Raw genomic sequence first — 13686 nt, forward strand, 5'->3', positions numbered from 1 at the left:
GAGATGAGAGTGAAGGCTTTAGCAAAATGTTTTCTGCTCACTGTAATAATCATGCGCTTGTGCGCATCTGTTTATCTAAATCCTGATTGCTTTTCCACCCAGAATCTTGACACAGTAGCTCATATCTCAATGAATTTTTAATTTAAAAAAAGCATTAAAATGAAGGCATTTTAAGAACAAAAATCTGTTTTTGGTTTTTGAATAAAAAGCACCATTATTGTAATTAGGGACAGAAGTTATGGTTTTCTCATTATAATGATAGCTAAACATTGTAACTACATTGTTGACTCCTAAATGAAGTTTAATAAGCTCTGTCAGCAGAATATGGTTCTCTTTTAGATACGAAAATAAAAATTTGTTTTGCTGTTTTTAATTTCTTAACTGTTTATTATACAAAGTCTTTTTCAATCATACTCTATAAGAGCTTCACATTGTCCTGCATCCTTTGGTCCCAAAGAATTCTCCCTTCCACAAATACATAATAACTGAATAACAAAAAACCTAGTCATGTTAGAGTGTCAAAAATAAGCATAGGAGGTAATTGATTAGGAGTGGCTGTTGGTTCCGTGCTTAGGACCATCTCATTTCATCTTGTTCATTGCCTGATTTGTAGGGTGGAATGGTAACTGGCTTATACAGAGATGAAACAATCCTAAAAGCAGCCTCTGTTGAATTGCAGTATAATTGGTCACTGATTTAAAAGTAATATGCAAACAGGTGATTCAGTCCCTGGTGTGTGGCGTGGAGACTCCACCTCACACTGTCATGTATCCATGGACTGTGGGTTGGGACATCTTTTCCTCTAACAAGCCCTTGAGGTTATCATGGGGTCACTGACTTTCAGTTTGCTTTTACAGCAAGATTCCTATGCCCACAAAAAGGGAATTGAACTCTGTGTCTTACAGTAATTTGGTTTTTTGTGTTTGGGATCAAGGGCAGGGGAATATACTGGACTGCATTTACATCCAGTTCATATTTATTGCTTTACAATATGGTAAGGTAAAAGCTGGTTGCAATTTAATGTATAGGATGCTAGAATCTTCTTGAATTCTGGTATATGGGCAACTGGAGGAAAACTGACTAAAATCCCAACCCCACATCTTACAGGATTTCTTATAGAGATTGAATGGAGCTCGTAGACCACATCCGAGGTACCACTGCCTCTTCGTTCTCCAATTTCTGTATCCTCTACATCCACGCACATGTAGCCACAGTTTTCCGGGCAATATGCAGAAAACATATCATTCCAGGTAGCATACAACTTCACCAAAACATTTTGGCTGCAGAGAGCAAAATTTTGAACACTTCTGCAGCTGAAAAGCTTTTTACCTTAGAATTAGTTCATTTGAGCACTGGAAATTCAAATCGGATGCACTCTTCTTATTTGCATGCCAGAGGGCAGAACCCACCCGGAGCCTTCCAGCCCACAGCTGTTTCACAGAATTGATCTTCTGCTTCTGAGTTTACTAGAAGAGAATAAATCTGACTCCACATTGGATCTGTTCCTTTAGTTTTAACCACTGTGCCCTGTTTTCTAGGCTAAGTCTTGCCAGCTCTGCACCTTTTGGGAAACAATGTTGCCTTTAGCCTGAAATAGACAGGAGAGCCTATTCTCTGGGCTCTGACCTTTAAGGATGTCAGGACTTCTGCACTCATGTAGAGATGGCAAGTTGCAAAATAGAGAATACCCTTTGTTTTGTTGGAGATTTATAGGGACACTGTGGCCTGACCCACATGGACAGCTGCAAGAACAAAGAATTCCTGTAGCAAGAAGTTTGCAACAACCAACCACACACTCTCCCTTGTTTTTTTGTATAAAAGGAGCCTGTATTCGGACTGGAGCAGGATGGTTCTCCAAGACATTAGTCTGCCATCCTCTCGGTCTGCTGGCTTTCCGAATGAAGTCGCTATTCATTCTTCCGAAACCTCGTCTCCCAATTTATTGGCGTGTCGTGCGGCAAGCAGAACGAGTTTGGACTTGGTAACATGAGTGCAGAGGTGGCACCATCCGCACTGCTAGAGGTTTTGTGGAGGCACGTTCATACTCTGCCACAGGCTTTTAAATTAACTGAAAGCTAGCTAAAGGAACGCTTAGGTGTTGAAGCTAGGAAAAGCAAAATAAAATATGAAGACAGTACACATTATTATTATTGTTATTATTATTGATTTTATTATTATATTTTATTATTCTCCAACAATACCTTGAATACAGCCCTGATATTTTGAACCAGCCACCAAGAAATAAGATCAGTTTCATAAGGTCAAAAAGTACTTATGCTGTGTTAAGAGAGCAAACCATCACAGTTGTGCAAAGTAGACCCAGCATTAATGCTGTAGGGCTTTATCCATAGAACGTAAGTGTTTGATAATTATCATAAAGGTAAAATACATTTCCTAATATAGAGTGTCCTGAAAAATGTAACGCACCACACGGTTTACTTTGGATTTTGTGGGAGGTATTTCTAAGTAGCTCAATTTAAATAATTTTCCCACTTAGGACGATTTAAACTCACATAAGCACAAATCTGTGTGTATAATGGAACAGTTCAAAACTAGACCCATATCTAAGTCCCTTAGAGGGAATTTCTTAATTTTTTTTCTTACTGCATTTGCCATCTCCCTGCCTTGTGGTCCTGCTTCACAATAATATTCTCCAAGACCACTCCTCCAGGAAACTGACTCTCACTATGCTTCTGTGATTTTTGTGCAGTCTTACAGAGGAAAGGTCTATTGGTCAGGTTTTCTTTAAGCCTAACATAAGTTATTCAAAGGTGAGAGGTGACAGAATTCTAATAAATAAAGAGGTAGGTCTCATTCTTTATTAATAATCATAATATTAACATGCCATAAGTACTATTCATCACAACCGTCATTTTCTTCAGACTTCCACAGTGAACTTGAAAAAAAAAATCTGTGCCAAGTCTGATATAATCTTTGAGGCAGTTTCAACCAAGTTGCATTTTCCTTTCGATTCTTAAAAAAGCCAAAAAAAAAAAAAAAAATGGAATACAGATTTAGTCTGTGTGAATTACCCTTACTGTTTGTTAGAAAAGATTTCATAAAAAGACAAGATTGTTTAGTTTAACAATTCAACCAGTAGCCTTGGTCCATGTGTATTCCCAAAATTAATCAGTATTTACTAAACATACTGAGTAAATACTGGTCAATTCTGGGAGTGTCCATGGAGTAAATCACTACTTCATGGATTTCTATCGCAAATCCAAACTTCAGTACTGAGTTGCACCCCTACCTTTGTAAAGTTTTGCTGGGTATTCCTGTTTGCATTTAATACTGCTAACACTTAGCATCACCTTCATCACTCAGCTTCCTTTTGTGAGCACTCTTGATCCCATTTTCATCACTATTGGGGTGAGTCTACCAGCAACCAATATTCAAAATTTTGGTGATTTTCCCATCTCCCTCTGTCACCTACATTACACTGATGCAATCTTCGCCCTGTAATATTGCTTGACTGTGTATGTTCTTGCCTGTTTCCACTGTCTCCACTCTGAGGCAAGAACCTCATGCCTCACAAATGGGAGATTACAATAGTTTTCAAAATGTGCTTCTATCTTCAGTTTCTTGAGGGTATATAACAGCCAACATGTTTTCATTCCTAGGATTTTTTATATTTTTTAATATTGCAGCTTACTCAACACTGTAGGCATAGACTACTAAATGATTTTCTATCTCCTACCTCTCGGAATGATGTCACAGCAGGTCCAGAGAAGAACAAAGATGATTTTTTTTCCAAGTAGAATTTTAAACTAGTAGTGGAGGCAGTAGGATTGTAAAAACTCTTGATCTGTCAGCTCCAGAAGAAAGGCTAATCTGTCTCTCAAAATAATTAAGATTCAAGGACCTGGAAGAAGGGAGTGTTGAAGAAGAGACGATGAATGAAAAAGGCTGGTGAGGCTTGTAATGAGAGGCCCTGGTATGGACAGGAGTGTATCGTATAAGGTATGAATCAAATTTTAATTTCTTTATTAAATGGGTAATTTTAATCATTACTTATTAGAAGATTCAAACTTTTTTCAATGATCTCCAATACCAGTTCAGAAACCTTATAAATAAAGTTTTTATGTATGTATAGTTTTTTTTTTTGCTTTTATTCCATAGCTCTAATCTAAATGCTAATCTCATGTTCTGTTAACACTTTACCTTATTTGATGAGACAGTTCATACTACCTGGCTGATTTTCTCAGTGTTTCTTTATTCTTTGCTCCTTCTTATACATTTTAGAAATTAATTTGTTAGATTTTATGAAAACAAGCAAATACAAGGACCGATTTAGATGAACTTATACAACACTAAACCCACGTATCTATAGATTTCTGGTAGTATATTAGACCTCTCTATTTATTTAAATATTCCATAAGATTTTCATAAGATGTTCTAATTTTTGTCCATTCCAGTTTTGTATCTTTGGTTAGATTTATTTCTGGAACTTTAAATAACTTACACATTATTAAATGAGGCTTTAAATTACATTTCTAACTGTATGTTGCCAGTGCATATGCAACTGCTATATACATATTTTGTTTGTTTGTTTCAAGCACTTCTGTTGAACACTTGTTAGTTCTCATATTTGACCTGCACATTCTAATTTTACCGATTATGGATGTTCAGAAATAATCCAGTCTCTTCCGTTGGGACCATGATAGAATTGAAGTTAGGCGTATTCCTGACTTGCCTTGGCCAATGAAATAAATAAAAGGTGAGTAGAAATGACACTTGTCACTTCTGAATGGAAAAAAAATGCATTTGCTGGGGATCAACTTCAGGTTTCATTTCCACTCTCACTACAAGTGGTATTGTGAAAGCCGCATATGAAATCTTCCATCTTAATTGGATCATAGTCAGCTGGGGCTCCTGACAATATGGTAATAGCACTTCTCTGCTCACCCTTATTAGACATGACATGTGAATAAAATGTTTTTTTTTTAACTTTTATTTTTTATTGAAGTGTAGTCAACTTACAATGTTAGTTTCATGTGTACAGCAAAGCAATTCAATTATACAGATACATACATATTTTTCTTTTCAGTTTTGTGGTTCTTTGTGATCAGATCTAGCGCATTCGAACTAATGTAATCCTACTGAAGTTTTACATACACAATTTATCTCTTAAGAACAATGACAACTTACTGTTGGGGACACAGCAGAGAAGAGCTGCAGAGCCAGCCTCCGCCCAGGGAGCATGGCTCTCACGTCCCCGGTCCTGCACTGGAAGGGGAGGAGGTGATGGCAACAGTCCAGGGTGACTGCTGACTGCCAGCGGCCATCGCCTCTCTCACCTTGAATGAGGAAATCCTGGCTCGAGTCGTCCCCCTGGACCAGAGCTTCCAGGAAGACTATGCGGGGATCTTCCCCTTCCAGTTCTGGCAGTATGGCGAGTGCGTGCAGGTGGTGGTGGACGACAGGCTGCCCACCAAGGACGGGAGCTGCTGTTGGTGCACTTGGCAGAGGGGAGTGGGTTCCAGAGCGCGCTGTTGGAGAAGGCTATGCCACGATCAACAGGTGTGACGAAGCACTCTCGGGGGTGCCGCCGCCGAGGGCGTCGAGGACTTCACCGGAGGCACCGCTGAGTGGCAATAGTTAAGGAAGGCCCCGCCCAGCCTGTTCAGGATCATCCAGAAGGCTCTGCACAAGGGCTCTCTCCTTGGCTGCCCCAACGATATCACCAGCACGGCGGACTCGGGGGCCATCACGTTCCAAAGCTGGTGAAGGGCGCGCGTACTCGGTCACCGGAGCCGCGGAGGGTGAAAGCAGACGCGGCCTGCAGACGCTGATCCGCAGCCGGTACCCCTGGGGAGAGGTCGAGTGGACCGGGCGGCGGAACGACAACTGCCCGAACTGGAACACTGTCGACCCAGATGTGAGGGAGACGCTGACCAGACGGCAGGAAGACGGGGGTTCTGGATGTCTTTCAGCCACTTCCTGAGGCACCGTTCCTGCCTGGAGACCCGTAACCCACACGCTCACCTGCAAGAAGTGGAAACTCACCAACGTCGATGGGAGCTGGAGGCGGGGCTCCACCGCGGGCGGCTGCAGGAACTACCCGAATACTTTCCGGATGAACCCTCAGTACCTGATCAAGCTGGAGGAGGAGGACGAGCACCAGGAGGGCGGGAAGAGCGGCTGCACCTTCCTGGTGGGCCTCATCCAGAAGCACCGGCGGCGGCAGAGGAGCTGCGCGAGGACCAGCACACCGTTGACTTAGGCATCTACAAGCTTCCGGAGGAGCTGACTGGACAGACCAGCATCCACCCCCGCAAAAACTTCTTCGTGGCGCACAGAGCGCGGGAGCGGTTGGACGCCTTCATCCACCTGCGGGAGGTGCTCGACCGCTTCAAGCTGCCCCCGGGCGAGGACGCCCTCGTGCCTTCCACCTTTGAGCCCAACCAGGACAGGGGCTTCTGCATCCTCGGACAGCTGACTACCAAGTTGTGGGCGATGAAATCGAGGCCAACCTTGCAGAGAACGACTTCGGCCAGGACGACATGGACGACAGATGCGGGAGGCTGTTTGTCCAGCCGGCAGTGGGAGGGTTTCTGCCTTTGAGCTGCAGACAGTCCTGAGCCGAGTTCCAGCAAAGCGCCAAGAGAGCAAGTCCGACGGCTTCAGCACTGAGACCTGCAAAGTCACGGCCGACATGTCGACTCGGATGGGAGCGGCAAGCTGGGACTGAACGAGTTCTACAGTCTCTGGACGGAGATTCAAAAGTACCAAAAAATTCACTGGGAAATCGATGCAGGCAGATCCGGCACCGTGAACTCCTGCGAGAGGCGGAAGGCACTGGAAGAAGCCAGGGTTCGAGCTGCGCTGTCCGCTCCACCGGGTCATCATCACTCGGCTTGCGGGTGAGCAGCTCACCATCGATGCTGACAATTGTGTGAGGTGTTTGCTTCGACTGGGAACACTATTCAGGATACTCAAGCAGCTGGATCCGAGGACACCGGGACCAGCGAGCTCGACCAGATCTCTCAGCTTGTTTTTCAGGGCTTTGAAGTTCTACCTAATCTGCCTGAAGACTTCTCGTGAAAGCAAATCAGCCAAGGGCGAACCCTCCACAGAGAAACTTTTTATCTGGATCTTGAAATTATGGGAACGTTTACTTAAACTGATATTTAGAGCTGCAAATAATGATACTGTCTACTTGAGAAAGCAGGACTTCCAGGTATCAAAGTGTCATTATTTTGTTGATCAAAGTAAAAGATTTGCATGTTACTATACTAAATACAAGTCGCTTAACCCTCGATAAACTTAGAGAAAACCTTCCGTCTGTACACAGTATACACACTTTTTAGTTTTACACACTTTCCCATTGATAGCAATATTAAATCAGGGAAAAATGCAGCTGTGGCACTTAATGGACAGCAGTCCAGGGAGCACCACCTCCCTTGAGTGAAATAGAAAAATATGATACGTCACGAAGGCTTCTGAAGGGGCCAGGTGGGAAGCACAGCTCTGTCATTTGGGTTAAATAAAAGACAGATTTTACATAAAATCGGTTAGCAGTTATGTCTTAAGTCAAGTCCTGGAGCGCATCTGGGCTCATGCACCGCGTGTCCCCTCACCCACCCCGGCGTCCGGTCCGCGGCTGCTGGCACCTGCCTTAGAGCTCCGCGACCTTCACCGCCTCTCGCGTCTGTGCGTGGGTCGGGGGCCGTCGCAGAGCATCATTTCTGAAAAGGACGCCAGCTCGTCTCCCGGCTTCACCTTGGGAAGATGCCAGCAACATTATTAAAACATGCCTTGTTGACGTACCTTCTTCCGAATGTACTGTTAAATAGTCGCCCAGGCCAAAAACAACCAAACAACCAAACAACAAACCAACCAGAATAATGACAACGTAATGTCTTGCTGCTCAATAATCATATTTCTACAGGTTCTTCCTACCATAGAGCAATAACCAAGATTTCTAGTGTATTATTAAATAAGTGAGAATACCGTGTATTGTCTTGTTTCTAATTATAAAGAAAATATCATTTAGTATGAGGTTCACCTTGAAAATTTGGTAGGTACTTTTAATCATAATAAAAAAAGTTCTCTTCCATTCCTAGTTTGCCAAAAAGTTGAGTTTTGTTTTGTTTTTATCATCAGTGGGTTGTTGAATTTTATCAAATGATTTTTTTTAAGTCTATTGACTTGTAGATTTTTTTTCTCTTTTAATTATTCAATGTATTGAATTATATGACTTGACTATCCTAAAGGTAAACCAAATTTACATTTCTGGGTTTAATTCAACTTTACCATTCTTTAAAATGTATTGGGACATTCAGTTTATTAACATTTTGTTTGAAAGGTTGTCATTTATGTTCTCGATCAAAACTGGTCTTACCATTTTTCTTTCTAATATTTTGAGAGGTGTAGATATGGAGTTTATAAAATGAATTGGAAATTATTCCCTGTTTATCTAGACTCTGGAGAATTATATTGAGATTGAAAGTATTTGCTTCATGTGTCTATAATTCATAAATGAATAAATATTCATGTGGTGGGGATTGTCCTACACTTTTTAATGATGAAAGGATGTTGAAACTGGTGACAATTGATATATATGAAATGCATAAATTCCTTAGTTTGGTATTTGAGGTTCTTTACAGTCAAGCGCTAAGCTTTTTATTTTCCCCCAAATCTTAAGCCTAAGGGAGAATATTGTTGTTGATTTCCATTAGGTGTATTTCCTTTATTTGCATACATTTGTACAATTAATATTTTAAATACACAAGAGCGTTTGTATAGTCTCTGGTAAAATCTTATTCCTTTCCAGATGAATTTATCTGGGTTCAAGAACCTTGTTAGTTCTCTAAGATCATATGAATAAGGATTCACCCTTTAAATTCAGACTCTTTTGCAAGATTGTTTCTTGCTCTTCCAGTCACCCTCTTAGAACACAAGGATGTCTCATCATTGTGCAATTACAACACATTGTGTCAAACTTATTCTCTCTCCTAATATGTGACCCCCTCAGAAGACTTAATAAAACCCATTACGGTTCATTGTTTATGAGGGTAATAAAACTCAAAGTACATTGAAGCTTATTATAGACACAATAAATACTTGTGGATTGGATACACTATTGAATGAATGATTATGTCTTCTTTATCTTCAACTAGACTGTAAGATTTCTGAAGACAGATAGGTGAGTGTTCAGTGCATGCATATTAAACTAAGGAATGCATGGAATAAGGTAGTGCTAGAACCAAGCCAGTCATTTTTCCCCCCATTCTATTTTGCTACCCTGTAGGCAAAGGACATAAAATCAAAAATAATGCATATTTGAACATCTCACAATGTTTTTTTTTTTTCTGAAATGAAACTGATTATGTGAAGGAGTTAACAGAAGGGATTCCCTAAAGAGGTTTTCTCTAAAAATAGCCTGTTTTTATGTTGCCTCCCAGATGGTTACACTAAATGCTCATAGTAAAATACAGAATAATGTGGCCATCCATGGGCTACTCCTGCAATCAAAAGGACTGTGCTATCCATGTGCACACATACATTTGTGTGTGTGTGTGTATCTGTGGCACACGTTTGACTATAAATAAATATTTACATAATATAAGCAAAAGTGACTTGTGGTTCCACAGGTAAGGATCACAAGACATGAAGAAGCCCAGAAGTGTAGCACTTTCTTTAATTAAACATTTGTAAATTAACCACACCATGTGCTCTAAATAAAAACTGAGATTTTAAATAATTAGAGATAATAGTGTGCTCTTTATTTTTTAATCTGTGCATTTCAAGTGTCTATGCATTACTGAAATGGAAACATAATTGAGACACTACCCTAAAATTGAGTCATCCATGTTTTTTTAGAAGACAAGAGATGCAGACCAATTTCGTGTATCTGGTTGTGATCTCAGTTGTCATAAGGATATGAATCTTATCATGGAGACATTCAGTAGGGCCATACGAACAGCAAGGCTCAGTCAGAAGAACTTTCTGGTAGATTGGAGAGAAGATACGCTGCAGAGGTATTTGGACCTCATTATATTTCAAGCTGATGAGTTTGAATTTTATTCAAGAAAACAACAGGATTGGCAGAAATAATGTCAGTTTATGCTGTTAATTGTATGATTTTCAGGATGTACATAGTTTTGAGATGCAGTGTACTAGACAAGAATGTGGACTCTGACATCACATTGTGTGGGTACATATCCAGTTCTACGACTTATAAGCTGAATGCAGGCTTTACAACTTCTTATCTTTCTCATCTCTAAACAAAGATAATAGTAAGTACCTCCTTGGGTGGTTTAGGGAATCAATGAATTAATAAATATAAAGCACTTATGTTAGTGCCAGGCATACTGAAGCAGCATATATGTTAGGTTTATTATTATTATTATTATTATTATTATTATTATTATTATTATGGCATAATATTAAAATAGCATTAATAGTGAGCTCCATAGTTGGGAGCAGGGAGGTGTTTGGAAAAGCAAAATTTCACTTTAAAGAAAATGACTTTGAATAGCTATCAGATATGTTCACTATATTCACTCTTTGTCTCTTTTCTTCTGGTCAAATCGGGATCAGACATAACCCTTCTTAAACAAAGATGTTGGAAAGAAATGTGATTGGTATATAAAATCTAGATTTTAGATGACCGAGATTTAGAATGGAGAAGAAAATGTGACCTTATGATAGCAACTTCTCCAGTGCAATTTTTTGTTTTCTCCTCTTTAATAAATGTGGAATTGTAATATATACTAAGATGAGAATGGTGTTGATGGAGATTAGGGAAATTAACATAAAAATCCTTGTGAAAGGCTCTCTCTTTCTGTCAGCTTTGGTCTTAATTATTGTTCAACTCCCTTACAAGGGCAGGCAACATTTTTTTTTTTCCAAATAGGTCTTAAACAATTGCTATTAAACCTTACATTACACATGACTGAGTAACTTAAGCAAACAGCTGCCAGCTAGACAGTTCCATTTCAACCTCCCACAGACAATTCAAACTCCTTGAAGAAATCCCTCATCTGACCCTGTTAAATCAGATACTCATTTTGTGCGTCTTCTTTTAGTGAAGAACACCACTGTTCACCCAGCGGCTCGAGTCTATATAAAGCTCTGGTTCATTCTAGCATACTTGCCCTTCCGTATTTTCTACATGTAAGTTTCCTAAATTCTAAGAATTCTGGACCTTTTAGAGCTTTTTAATCCACTCCTTCCTCTCAATTAACCACAGCCACTCCCTTTTGAATTAGGCATTCATAATTTGTTAACCTGATTTTTGCACAGTTTCTTGCTTGTTTCATCTCTAGGCTCACCTCCCTTTCTGCTTTGCCCCTGTGATTGTTAATGTCATTTCCCTGCATTAAATGTGGCAATGAATTCCCATGGATAATATCAAATTCCTCAGAATTGAACATTCATATTTACCATGCTGACTTGAACTTTAGAATGACTTGATAAAACCGATTATGTATATGTATTTGCTTACTTGAAATGTCTAAATCAGTGGTCAGCAGACTACAGCATGTGGCAGACAACTGTTTTGGTAAATACAATTTTACTGGAGTACAGCCATGCCTCTTCTTTTATGAACTATCTAGGGATGTTTTCACACTATAAAGCAGGGTTAAGTAATTGTCATAGACACTAGCTAACTCCCCAAATCTATAATAGTTATTCTCAGGTCCTATACAAAAAAAATTTTTTTCCTAACTCAAGTCTAAATTGATGTCATAAATACGAAGGAAACCTGATCCACAACAAGATTTCAGAACTCAAAGGGAGTAAGGAGTGGTTTTATCATTCTTCAACCTCATATAAGTGCTTAAGTTTTACTTTTAAAAAAGTGGTTGTCATTTCTTATTAGCAAAGCTTATATCTGCTGTGTATTCTTTGTTCACAAAAACTACGAAGCTTATGTCACCTTCCAAAATTCCACTCTGACCACATCATTCTCCACTTTGAATATTCATATTATCGATGGGCCAGAAATCTGAAATTCAAGCACTTCCTGGCTTGTGGCAGCTGTGAGAAAAGGCTTCATGGACCTCCAAACACAGGGAACATAACTGACTAAGAGCTTGAGCTACTGAACTAATGGCCATGACTGATTTTGCACGGAGGCCATGGCTCCCATGGGCGCTTCCAGCCAGTGACCGACTTCAGCATCCATTCTAAGGCAGACGCATTCCTAGAAAACACTTGCTACTCTGCTGCTGGCTTTGGCTTGAGGATTCCTTAAAGGCTTTTTCAAGCATTCTTTAGATTACATGATGGTCTAGGATGCTTATACCCAACCTCTGTTTCGTCTTTCCTTCACTAAGTCAGACTTGCATCAAGATCTGACAGCTCTGTCAGCCTTGCATGGCTTCCTCCTCACTTTTTTCTTACAGGCATTTTCTATTAAATTCTCAACATCACTGCATCTCTACAAGTTTATTCTCCAAATCTCAAGGTGCTTAGCAATCTCATTTCCATCTACAACCTTAATAATCCTTTGCCATGTAATTAACATATTTCTACGCTCTGAGTTTTAGGACAAGGACACTTAGGCTGTCATTATTCTGACCACCACATTATAAAACCATCAAAACAAATAAACTAGAGTGATGTAACCTCATAGGAACATATCTTAGCCATAAAATATTAAATGGAAACAGTTATCCTCAAAAGATACATAATATCCTTTTCATAACGTAAGAAATAGTTTAAAAAGGTATATACTTAAAAATAACGCAACATTATAGAAATGAGCTTGGGGCGCTGTAGTGGTGTTGCTAGAGAAGATGAATGGGGAACTGGGGCTGGAATGATGGAAGTGAAATGTTGGAACATCTGTAGGGAGGCCTCAGGTATAGTTTGCTTCATCTTGTTCCATCAGGTAATTTTTAACAGTGTGGATTTTAAAGCTAATGCTTCTTTTTATACATCCTATTGAAAATTTAAATCAATGTTGCTACCCTTTATGTTAAAAATACATACATTGAACTTTACTTATGCAGTTCCACTTGTGAAAACAACTATAAAAAAATAAATGGAAGAGTGGATTAAGGAATTTGAAAGCATTGATGTGGGTTTTCAGAGTCAGGCCACATAACGTCGTATTGATGCAGTTTGGGGTTTTTCTCAGTGAGATTAATCTAATTTAGGCCTGAGTGAATTTATGGTTTAGATTATGATTGACTTAAGTTTTTAATTTAGGGTTTTCCTTTTGAACAACCATGCATGGGGGGGTATCTCCATACTGTGGTGTGAGAAGCAGGACTATATGGGACCATGTGATAATTATCTTTTTAGAATATCTGAATATAGCTTCATCTATACTAATTAAAATGTTAGAAACTGAGCAGGAAGTCATTCATACGTAGAAAAAACAGGATCTTTTGTTCAGATTGGAGGCATTAATTCAGTTTACTGGTCACTTAAGAACCTGGGCATCTCAAATTACGTTATAGTGCTTTGCACACAGATCATATGCCATGCTGTTCAGTGTTCTCTCAGATCCATTATCTTATTGGAGTGCTCTTGTGATCTTGTATGATGGCTGAAAAAGCATCCTTAGTGCCACTCTACAGGTGAGGATGCTCGGCTATGGCGAGACTAAATGCCTCATCTGAGTTTAAGCCTCGTCATCATCTGATGATAGAGCACATACCAGAATTCGAGTCTTCAAAACACAAGCTAAATTAATTAAAATTCATAATCAGTAGCATGGTAGAAGCT

At 39.7% G+C, this 13686-nt stretch overlaps 1 pseudogene; it reads left to right on the forward strand.

Moving 5' to 3' along the window:
* The first annotated feature begins 5136 nt into the window (after positions 1-5136).
* Positions 5137-7750, forward strand: LOC102534081 (calpain-2 catalytic subunit pseudogene; annotated as a pseudogene).
* Positions 7751-13686: the final 5936 nt, after the last annotated feature.

The sequence above is a fragment of the Vicugna pacos genome, chromosome 24 (assembly GCF_048564905.1).
Source record: "Vicugna pacos chromosome 24, VicPac4, whole genome shotgun sequence".
Lineage (NCBI taxonomy): Eukaryota > Metazoa > Chordata > Mammalia > Artiodactyla > Camelidae > Vicugna > Vicugna pacos.